The sequence below is a fragment of the Balaenoptera acutorostrata genome, chromosome 10 (assembly GCF_949987535.1).
Source record: "Balaenoptera acutorostrata chromosome 10, mBalAcu1.1, whole genome shotgun sequence".
In the NCBI taxonomy this organism is placed as follows: domain Eukaryota; kingdom Metazoa; phylum Chordata; class Mammalia; order Artiodactyla; family Balaenopteridae; genus Balaenoptera; species Balaenoptera acutorostrata.
Genome location: NC_080073.1, coordinates 46,757,456 through 46,767,226, shown reverse-complemented (window position 1 = coordinate 46,767,226; position 9,771 = coordinate 46,757,456). Strand labels below are relative to the sequence as shown.

Genomic DNA, 9,771 nt, shown 5'->3' with positions numbered 1-9,771 from the left:
TTCATTTTTCTTCTGAAGTATTTTTAAAGAAACTTACAGACATTATGGCATTTCATCCCTAAATACTTCTTTAAACTACAGAAACAGTTTCCTACATAACATAATCCAATTTTTTAAGAAGACTATATTTTAGAGCAGTTTTAGATTCACAGCAAAATTGAGTGGAATGTACAAAGATTTCCCATACACTGCCTACCCTGCACACGCATGGCCTCCCCATTATCAACATCCACCACTAGGGTAGTACCTTTGTTAGTTGATGCACCTACATTGACACATCATCCTCATCCAAAGTCCATAGTTTATATTAGAGTTTGCTCTTGGTGTTGTACATTCTACGGGTTCTGACAAATGTATAATGACATGTATCCATCATTATAGTATCATGCAGAATAGTTTCACTGCCCTAAAAATCCTCTGTGCTCCACCTATTTACCTAACCCCCTAACGCTTGGCAACCACTGGTCTTTTTACTGCCTCCACAGTTTTGCCTTTTCCAGAATGACACAGAGTTGCAATCATATAGCATAAAACCTTTTAGATCGACTTCTATCCTCTAGTGATATGCATTTAATCTTCTTCCATCTCTTTTCATGGCTTGATAGCTCATTTCTTTTTAGCTGTGAATAATATTCCATTGTCTGGGTGTGCCACAGTTTATTTATCCATTCTCCTACTAAAAAACATCTTGGTTGAAAGTCAGCCCTCGACACAAGGGTTTGTAAAAAGAAAAGAAAAAAGAAAAAAAGAAAAAAAAGAAAAAAGAGAAAAGAAACAACAACAAAAACAAAAACAAAACATCTTGCTTGCTTCCAGATTCAGGCAATTATGAATAAAGCTACTATAAACATCCATGTGCTGGTTTTTGTGTGGACCTAAGTTTTTACCTGAATTGAGTAAATGACTGCTGAGCATGACTGCTGGATTGTATGGTAAGAATATGTTTAGTTTTGGAAGAAACTGCTGAACTGTCGTCCAAAGTGCCTGTATCATTTTGTATCCCCACCAACAATAAATGAGAGTTCCTGTGGCTCTGCATCCTTGATAACATTTGGTATTGTCAGTGTTTTGGGTTTGGGCCATTCTAGTAGTGTGTAATGGTATCTCATTACTGTTTTAATTTACAATTACCTAATGGCATAGAAAGTTGAGCATCTTTTCATATGCTTACTTGCCATCTTCTTTGGTGAAGTGTTCATTCAGGTCATTTGCTCATTTTAAAAATCATTTTTTAAATGTTTGTTTTCTTATTGTTTAGTTTAAGAATTTTGTTTATATTGGATAGCAGTCCCTCATCAGATATGTCTTTTTCAAATATTTTTTCTCGGCCTGTCGTTTGTTCTCATTCTCCTGACAGTGTCTTTCACAAAGCAGAATTTTTCAATTTTAATGAAGTCCAGCTTATTAATTATTTCATAGATCATGTCTTTGGCGTTGTATCTAAAAAGTCATTGCCATATCCATGGTCATTTAGATTTTCTCCTATGTTATTTTCTAGGAGTTTTATAGTTTTGCCTTTTACATTTAGGTCTGTGATCCATTTTGAGATAATTTTTGTGAAGGGTGTAGGATCAGTGTCTAGATTTTTTGCATGTGGATGTCCACTTTTTCCAGCACCATTTGTTGAAAAGACTATCATTCCTCCATTGTATTATCTTTGCTCCTTTGTCAAAGATCACTTGACTATATTTATGGGGGTTTATTTCTGGGCTCTTTATTCTGTTCTATTGATCTATTTGTCTATTCTTTTGCCAAAACTACACAATCTTGATTACCGTACGTTTACAGTAAGGCTTAGAGTCAGTCCTCTGATTTTGTTGTTCTTCAGTATTGTGTTGGCTATTGTGGATCTTTTGCTTCTCCATATAAACTTTAAAATTATAGTTTGTTGACATCCACAAAATAACTTGCTGAAATTTTGATTGGGATTGCTGTGAATCTATAGATCAAGTTGAGAAAAACTGAGGTCTTGGCCGTATTGAGTCTTCCTATCCACAGATATGTAATATCTCTCCATTTGTTTAGTTCTTTGATTTCTTTCATCAGAGTTTTGTAGTTTTCCTCATATAGAGATCTTGTATATATTTTTAAGTTTATATCTAAATACGGTTGACCCTTGAATAACATGGTATGAACTGCATGGATCCACTTGTATGCAGGTTTTTTTCAACAGATAAGTACTATAGTACTGCACAAGTCCATAGTTGTTTTTTTCTGTGGATACAGAACTGTGGATTTTTAAAAAAATAATGACTATTTACAATAGCCAAGACATGGAAGCAACATGGATGGACCTAGAGATTATCATACTAAGTGAAGGAAGTCAGACAGAGAAAGACAAATATCATACGACATCACTCATATGAATCATATGTGGAATCTAATTTTAAAAAATTATACAAATGAACCGATTTACAAAACAGAAACAGAATTAGAGATATCGAAAACAAACTTATGGTTGCCAAAGGGGAAATGTGATGGGGGGTATAAATCAGGAGCTTGGGATGAACATAGTACTATATATAAGACAGACAACCAACAAGGACCTACTGTAGAGCTCAGGGAACTCTAAATCAGGAGCTTGGGATGAACATAGTACTATATATAAGACAGACAACCAACAAGGACCTACTGTAGAGCTCAGGGAACTCTACTCAATATTCTGTGATAACGTATATGAGAAAAGAATATAAAAAAGAATGAGTATACGTATATGTATAACTGAATCACTTTGCTGTACACCTGAAACTAACACAACATTGTAAATCAACTATACTCCAATAAAATTGAAATTAAAAAATAGAAAATTACAAAAAAATAAAAATAACAGCTTTGATACATAAATCACATGCCATAAAATTCACCCTTGAAAAGTGTACAATTCAGTGTTTTTTCCTATATTCACATAGATGTGTAACCCTCACCACTATCTAATGTAAGAACATCTTTATCACCCCCCAAAGAAACTCCATACCCATTAGCAGTCACTTGCCATTCCCCCTCCACCGTAGCCCCTGGAAACCACTAATCTACTTTCTGTCTTAATTACTTTGTCTGGATTTGCCTATTCTGAGCATTTCATATAAATGGAATCTTATAGTGTGTGGTCTTTTGTGTCTGGTTTCTTTCACTTTACATGTTTTCAAGGTTTACCTATGTTACAGCATGTATTAGTACTTCATTTCTTTTTATGTCTTAATATTCCATTGTATGGTAGACCATATTTTTAAAAATTTATTTATTTTAGTTATTTTTGGCTGTGTTGGGTCTTCATTGCTGCGCGCAAGCTTTCTCTAGCTGCAGCGAGCAGGGACTACTCTTCGTTGCAGTGCGCGGGCTTCTCATTGTGATGTCTTCTCTTGTTGCGGAGCACGGGCTCTAGGCACATGGGCTCCAGTAGTTGCAGCACGTGGGCTCAGTAGTTGTGGCTCGCAGGCTCTAGAGTGCAGGCTCAGTAGTTGTGGTGCACGGGCTTAGTTGCTCCGCAGCATGTGAGATCTTCCCGGACCAGGGATTGAACCTGTCCCCTGCATTGGCAGGCGGATTCTTAACCACTGAGCCACCAGGGAAGTCCCAACCACATTTTATTTATCCATTTATTAGTTGATGGACATTTGAATGATTTCCACTGTTTAGCCATTATGAATAGTGCCGCCATGAACATTCACATACAAGTTTTTGTGTAGATGCACATTTTCAATGTTCTTAGCTATATACCTAGGGTGGAATACCTTCTAAGTCATAAGGTTTTAATGTTTGACATTTGAAGTGCCAAATTATTTTCTAAAGTGACTATCATCTTGTAATTCTTTATTGAAATAAGTATGTAAGGTCTATTTAGGAGAGTGATTGGTTTCACTGCTCTCTAAATATTTGCTAGCCTTGGCAAGGTGACTGAAATTCCCCTCATTCTTGGAGCTAAGACACTGAAAGTCCTGTGTTAAAAATATATTCATCTAAGAGAAATAAAATATGGAGCAATACCCAGTTAGAATGCATTTATCAATTTGACATAGGTAAATGGAACACCAGTCAGGCAAGTTTTGATAGGGGAACCAGGGGGGGAAAGGGGTGGGAGAGGGATAAACTGGGAGACTGGGACTGACATATATACACTACTATATATAAAATAGATAACTAATAAGGAGGACCTACTGTATAGCACAGGGAACTCTACTCAGTACTCTGTAATGACCTATATGGGAAAAGAATCTAAAAAAGAGTAGATATATGTATATGTATAACTGAATCACTTTGCTGTACACCCAAAACTAACACAACATTGTAAATCAACTCTACTCCAATAAAAAATATTTTTTTTAAGTTTTGATAGGGGAGAATGGTCATGAAAGCTCCAGGTGCTCCAGCCTTGCTGAGGCTGGCTTGGAGGTAGATCAGAGTCATGAAGGAGGGGAGGGGGACCAATTTGGAGGAGCCTATTCTGAAGAAAACTGTGCTGTGGTACATAGGGCATGTATAACCATTTTGCTCAGGATTGATACTCTTTTTTGTTATTCTAGGGCTGAGGATAGAGCTAAACATTTGTCAAAATAAAATCGATCCTTATTTGATTTAACTTTTGAAAAGGAGTAAATTCAGTTGGATGGTCGTAAATGTTTAACAACTGGCTCTCTGGAGGGGGGAAAAGCCCTATTTGTAGGATTTGCTGCTTTCTGTGATGTAATTACCCTTACCATGCCCAATTTCAAGCTACCAATGTCATGTTTTTGAACATGACATTGGGAAGGACAATGCACAATCGCTTTCTTGAGCCAGTAGGAGCCGACTCCAGCACCACTGGTTGAAGTGAGGGATGAAAACATCAGATAGAATCAGGGTGTGGCAGCTCATGCAACAGGCTAGACTAAGGAGTATGGGAGAAGAAGGCAGAATGAAAGTAGGCCAGTCGCAGATGAGAAGAGTAACTTGGCATAGAAAAGTGGGTGTACACAGGGCTGGTCACCCACACGTTTTGTAGGTTGAATCTTGGTGTAGCTCTGAGTTTCTCTTTTGCGATGCGGTCTTCAGAAACACAGCACCCTGCTTAAAAGGCTGCTGCCAAGGTTCTGTTGCACTGTGATAATCATGCAGTCAGCCAGGCCAAACTCTTTTCTGTGTCGTGAGGCACCGGATGAGGCTTGCCTGGGCTGACTTCACCTTCAGGAGGCAGAAATGAAATGAAAGCGACAGGGTAAATGGAAGCTTTCCCTTGTCTTTGGTGTGAGTCTATGTGGTGTAAGCATATTTTCCATCAGGAATTAGTTGCTTAGAGAAGAAAGAGCCAAGCAAATCTGGACCAGGTGTTCACTCCATTTAGTCCCAGAGCCAAGAAAAACCATCTTCTGGGCACTGGGAAGAAGAAAATGGAAAATGCCAATTAATGATCAGCTTTCAAATTGTTTCTACTCGTCCAAGGGACTGGGTTTCATCTGACCCTCCAAGCTCCACTGGGCAACCGAACTTCATTTCTGCAGAGAATTTTCTAATAATCATGAGCAAAATCCTAGTGACTTTTAAAGACAAGAATTTTAAAGATAGGGACTTACCTGGTGGCGCAGTGGTTAAGACTCCGCACTCCCAATGCAGGGGGCCTGGGTTCGATCCCTGGTCAGGGAACTATATCCCACATGCATGCTGCAACTGAGAGCTCACATGCCACAACGAAGATCCCGTGTGCCACAACGAAGATCCCGTGTGCCACAACTAAGATCTGGTGCAGCCAAATAAATAAATAAATTTTTTTTTTTAAAAAAAAGAGTTTTAAAGATAGATGACTTCCTCTAAGAAATCAAAGCTCTACCTGCAGCAGGGTCTTTAGGAAGCCAATACAGGCAGTAGAAAATGAGAAATTGAGTTACTCAAGCCATGAAGGGCAAACAGAAGGCTGTGGGATGCCTCACAACCAGGCTGATGGATTTTTCACAGAATCGACGGGTGTTTTGGCAGAATCGTCCTGAGTAACTGGTTGCTTAGGTGACGTGCAGACACAACTTTCTTCTAACTCAATGGGATGCCAATTATCTTTTTCTTTACCTGCTAGATGCTAGGGGAAATAAATCTGTATATTTTAAGAAGGGGCATGTATTTCCTTTGTGAATGAAATGAAACCAAGGGGATAAGTATAATAAATTATGAGTGCTCACTTATTCTGATGGGGAGAAAAGGAAGGTTGATTTTCCTTCCAGAGCAGCCCCTTGATCTAGCCAATCTGTTAAAGAATAATTGAACCAGCAACAATCACTTCCATGCAGTATCTACTAATTACGCTACTCTATAAACAGTCTCTGCATTCAGACATGCTAATTGCTAAAACGGGAACATTACATCACCAAGGGTGTCGTTAGAGTTTTAGCTACTCCCTGATTCAGAAGATCTAACCCTGAAATATGAAGGCTGTGTTTTTTCCCCCCTTTTCTGACCGTGCTCTGACTCTCATCTCTTATTCTGAAACCTTTGCTTCCTCCAAATTCAAGTCTTTTGTCTTCTTTTGTGTTACCAACCTCATAAGGTATCCCAAAATATACCATTTCTCTTAAATGATTCACACATTTAAAAAATTTTATTTAGTAAACTCCCAGACAGCTGAAAGAAAAGGCACCATGAACTGAGCCTGATATAATCCATTCAGGTCTCCATTTGTATCTTTCAAGTGAGAGACCTGGATTATGTGTCAATTAGGATTAGGTTCAACTGTAACAGAGACCAAGACAACAGTGGCTTAAATCAAACATGAGGTTATTCTCTTCCAGTAGTGAAGCCTGGTGCTAAGAGTATGGGGCTAGAACATTAACTCTGTGATCATCAAGGACCTAGGCTCCCTCTATATCATTGCTCTGCCATCCTCTGAACTTGACTTCAACCTCTGGTCTAGGATGGCTGCTCTAGATCAAGCCAGCATGTCCACATTTCTGCCGTCAGTGAAAGAGGGCACATTGCCTTTCTAAATGGTACCACCCAAAGTCACATTCAACATTTCCACTTTTAAGCCATTGAGTAGCTGCAAGAGAGTCTGGGAAATGAGGTGTCTATTCTGAGAAGCCATTGACCAACTGAAAGTTGGGGATTCTATTAGCAATGGAGGAAAGGGAGAACAGATATTGGGAAGAGCTAGCTGGCTCTACCACACACTAGATTGATGATTTTGAAATTGTATCCTCGAAGTCCTAGGGTTTTGGTATATTGCACAGAGGCTACTGTGGGTCTTGAATGGGGCGATGTGTGGGTAAATCTGCATAGGATCCCAGAATACTTATCAAAATCAGAGTATATATCCCCCCTTTTGAAGTGTAATTGTATTAGAACATTTCTGATGGGTGGCAGTGGTCTGGACTGAACCACTGACAGGTGACTGGTAAGAATTCTCAGGGCCCCAGGGGGAGGGGTGCTTTGAGTGGTGCCCTGGGTTGGTCAAGGGGAAATCTGATTCTGGAGCAGGCTGCTAATCCTGGACAAGGTCACGGGGAAGTAGCGTTAGACCAGTTTTCAACGTTGACATCATATGGCGCTAACAGAAGCAACAGCAGCTGACAACTGGGCCTTGAAACTGGACTGATAAGATTCTGTATATTTTTCTCTCTGAAAGGGTTGTGATCCAAGTGATGGCTACAGTAGAGTTTCTCAACCTTGGCACCCCTGACATTGTGGGCTAGACGATTCTCCATTGCACATGACTGTAATGTGTATTGTAGCGTGCTTAGCAGCATCTCTGGCCTCTACCCATTAGGCGCCAGGAGTATCTCTCCCATTGCGAAAACCAAAAATGCCTCCAGACATTGACAAGTGTCCCCTGGGTGCCAAATTACTTATAGCTGTGAACCAATGGGCCAGAATCTAGGTAATGATGCACACTTTTGTACTTTGCTAATGGTTGTGCAATTTGGTACCAATCCTTTCATAAATGAGATACATAGCAAAGGCCTTAAATATGTCCATGACTTTAACTTAATCCCATTTCTTGGACTCTGGCCCAAGGAAACAATTTGCAAGAGGCTTTCTGTCTAAAGGTACTTGTTGTAGTACGATTTTCAATAGATGAAAAAATTAGAGCCAACAAAAAATATTAAACAGTAGGGAAAGAATTAAATAAACCATGGTAGATCCATGTACCCATTAAAATGTGTTTTTGAGTTTATAATAACATGGGGAAATACTTAGAATGATAAGTGAGCAAATAAAAAAACTATGCAAAAAAAAAAAAAGACAAGTAGGAAACTCACTAAAAATGGTAGACTCTGGGGAGTGGGATCAGGAGTGATTTTTTTTTTCCTCCTTCCTTCTATCTTCCTGTAGTTTCTAAACTTTCTAAGCTCCCTATGAATGAGTTTATTCCAAAAGGCAAAACAAAACTACAAAGAAGATCCTAATTAAAAAAAAATTCTGATGCCTGTCCTGGAGGATCCACAGACCTTTGTGAGCATTCCTGTAAGTGCATGCTGTTGGGAGAGAGGCCAAACAGATATTTCCTCCTGCGCCGAGGTGCCAGGCTTTGTGCCAAGTGACCCTGCCACCCTGGCCACAACCCACTGAACCAGGAATCCCTACTGAAGCCTCCAGGAGACTGGGCGGAAGGAAGCCCAACCACCTATGAGGAGGCTTGACTCCAGGCACTGGAGGTACTGTCAAAGAGGAGCCTTTGACACTGGATAGTGAAAAATAGGGCCAATCAGATCCTGTCTCTGGAAATGTGCGTGGAAAAACTCTCCAAGGAGGCTCCTCTGCCCCTCCTGAGAGATTAACAAGGACAACCAGACCATAAAGCAGCTGGGAATCCTGAGCAATGAGTGCTGTTATTCTGGTTCCTTGGGAGGCTGCGGAGATGGCTTTCCTTACTCCCTACTTTCGTACAAGAAGCACCTACCATACAGAGAGATGTAGGCAGAGTGGGCCCCGGTGTCTGACAAAGCTCAGCTGCCTTTGGGTGTGTGTAGTGGACGTTATATGGGCAGCTGGAGGGCACCCTCCTCCCAACCCTGCTGGTCCCAAAGGTCACTCCACAGATGAGTGTCACAGGAAGCTTGTTAAATTCCAGATTCCAGGCTCCCCTCCTAGATAATTTCACTTAATAGTCTTGGAGAGTGGGGAACTCAAGAATTTGTATTTAAGAGTTCCCAGGTAATTCTGATGCATAGACCAGTTTTGGAACCAGTGTTTTACCCACTACTAAAAAAACTACACCATCCTGCTCTAACTCTGAAGTAACCCCTAACAGTAGGATGGTTCCTCAAAAAAATTAAACATACAACTACCATAAGATCCAGCAATTTCACTCCTGGGTATATAGCCAAAAGAACTGAAAACATGGTCTCAAACAGATATCTGTACACCCATGTCCATAGCAGCATTACTCACAACAGCTGAAAAGGTGGAAGCAACCCAGGTGGTCATCACAGATGAATGGATAAAAGAAATGTGGTATATACATAAAATAAGTCTTATTCAACCTTAAAAAGGAAGGAAATTCTGACACATGCTACATTGTGGATGAACCTTGAAGACATACTGCTAAGTGAAATAAGCCAGACGCAAAAGGACAAATACTGTACGATTCCACTTCAATGAGGTTCCTATAGTAGGCAAATCCACAGAGACAGAAAGTAGAACAGGGGTTGCCAGGGGCTGTGGGAAGCTATTATTTCATGGGTACAGAGTTTCAGTTTTGGAAAATGAAAAAATTCTGAAGATGGATGGTGGTGATGGTTGTACAACATGAATATACTTAATGCCAGTAAACTGTACACTTAAATATGGTTAAAATGGTAAATTTTATGGATA

General features: G+C 39.8%; 1 non-coding gene across 1 annotated transcript in view; it reads right to left on the bottom strand.

The window, feature by feature from the left end:
* Window positions 1–2,876: 2,876 nt before the first annotated feature.
* The window catches only part of LOC103020474 (uncharacterized), a 48,441-nt gene continuing 41,546 nt past the window's right edge, over window positions 2,877–9,771 (bottom strand). The window contains exon 8 of the transcript XR_009009394.1: window positions 2,877–5,349. This is a non-coding gene — a transcript (uncharacterized LOC103020474). The remainder of the gene's footprint in view (window positions 5,350–9,771) is intronic.